The sequence below is a fragment of the Herpailurus yagouaroundi genome, unplaced genomic scaffold, assembly GCF_014898765.1.
Source record: "Herpailurus yagouaroundi ecotype Mexico unplaced genomic scaffold, PumYag 197, whole genome shotgun sequence".
NCBI lineage: Eukaryota > Metazoa > Chordata > Mammalia > Carnivora > Felidae > Herpailurus > Herpailurus yagouaroundi.
This window is the reverse complement of record NW_024412428.1, coordinates 1,413,114-1,415,110: the sequence shown is the minus strand read 5'-3', so window position 1 is coordinate 1,415,110 and position 1,997 is coordinate 1,413,114. Positions and strand designations below refer to the sequence as shown.

Genomic DNA, 1,997 nt, shown 5'->3' with positions numbered 1-1,997 from the left:
ATACACTTATATTATTTTACAAAATTGGATAGTGTACTCTATTATGTCACTACAAGGCTGTCAGCTCCAGCAGGGGATAAATCATGTGGTTTTGCTCTCCATGGTATCCCCAGTGCCTGCTTTTAGCCCATGACTCATAGCAGTACTCAAAAAATAAAAAAACAAAAAACCCAAAGGAATGAATGACTCCACATCAATAAACACATACCCAGAAAAACAATAAACATGACCATTAATCACAATATCCTCCTGCATAGGTGTGTCAGTTTCCCTAAGCAAGCTTCCATTTAGAAACTTACTTGTTTCCACTTTGCTTCCCATATATATTTGAAAATTTTCATAAGATTTTTTTCAAAGAAAGGCACAAAGATAACACAGCACGCATGATTGAACCTACTTGCCCGGAATCAACAAATTTTAAGGTTTTGACAGTTCTGCATCGCTTTTTTAAATACAAGAAGTAACACACTGGAGGTAAAGTTCAAGTCCTCATTCTTCCCTCCTCAGTCTGGTTTCCCTCCTTCCACGTAGGCAACAGCTGTCCTGAATTGGGTGCATCTTCTTGCAGTCTCCATGTCTATACTCATAAAAGTACGGGATTAGTCTAGGTTCTGTGGTATTTATTTATGAATACGATATCATAGTATATATATAGTTCTGCAACTTACTTTTTTCCACTCTCCAATTGAATTCTCTCATTCATCCTTTGAAAAGTATACAGCTAGTTCATTCACTTAGCTCTATTGTCCTGTGAATATCTACCTTTTATTTTCCCACTATTCCCTATTGCTGGATATTTTACGTTCTTCTGGATTTTTCACTATTGCAAACAATGCTGTAACTAATTACAAAACTTTGTAAGGGTTTTTACACATAATTTTAAGGCCCACTAAATTCCTTTTATTTACAATATTTCTTTGACCAAAAAAACATTTTTTTTTTCAATTATGTTGACATCTTTGGAGACAGCAAGGGCGGGACCTTAAAACACACGCAAAGAAGAATGTCAACCAGCCCAGCCCGCTGGGGGCCAGGGAGGAAAGAGTAAGGTCGCTGTGGGAGTGAGGAGGTAGACAGGTGAGGGCAAGAGGGATGTAATTGCGGATTATCCGCGGGGGACTTAACCGCGCAAGATGCCTGGATAGAGTGCGGGATAAGACTGAAAAATAAGATTGAATTCTAAGTTGCACAAGAATGATTTCATTACCAGAGCTCAAAGCGGACAGAAAACAGGCGGGCTGTGTGGGAAGGTCCCCTGGAAGAGCTAAGGCAGAGGCAGGGCTGGAAGCCTAGGTGGCAGGGAGAGAGGCGAGAGCACAGCATGACAGACCGGGGACTGGTAAGGTCGTGAAAAACGTCCGGGACACGATGAGCTTCGTTACCGTTTCTTTTCAAATTAAAATTTTAAAACTTCACAAGAGTTTGTTAATGAAAAAGGAAACTGGAGTTGCTTTTACAACGATACTAGTCCCTACCATCACCTGCCGCAGTCTGTGCGTGGCAGGAAGCACGAGCTCACATCTCCGCACAATCCCTGCATATGCCCTGTACCGCATCCAGAGCTCACAAATGGAAAGACAGTCGAGGGGCTGGATTGCAAAAGTCACTTGCTGGTCTACGAGACCATCCACATAGTCTTGAAACACGCGCATCGTGAGACACTTCCCGCAGACAAAATAGCCACGGCAGTGGGGCTGGACTGAATTCACACTGATCACATTTGGATACACATCCGGACGTCCTTCTTTAGTACTTGATGCCACGGACAAACGGCCGTCTGTCCTCTTCTGCCCTTACTCTCAGCAGCTGGCGTCTGTTTGGTAACTCGGTGGCTCCTTCAGGCCTGTTAACTTACTTTCTCCACCAAGGCTGGTCTGAGATGCCTAACGGCGGCTTTAAGGACGGAGTTACCAACTTTCATACCAGCGCAGTCGAAGGGGCAGTACTGGAGCCGGGGGCGGGTGACAGAGTGGCAGAAAGGTCCGCGAGCGCCGGCG

General features: G+C 44.2%; 1 long non-coding RNA gene across 2 annotated transcripts; it reads right to left on the bottom strand.

Moving 5' to 3' along the window:
- Positions 1–309: 309 nt before the first annotated feature.
- On the bottom strand, positions 310–1,991 carry LOC121012723 (uncharacterized). Of its 2 annotated transcripts, none has more exons than XR_005782251.1 (2): positions 1,476–1,991; positions 310–577 (listed from the first exon to the last, which is right to left on the bottom strand). It is a non-coding gene; the product is annotated as an uncharacterized LOC121012723 (long non-coding RNA). The 2 variants fall into 2 exon arrangements; XR_005782252.1 differs by having other exon boundaries at positions 1,482–1,991.
- Positions 1,992–1,997: the final 6 nt, after the last annotated feature.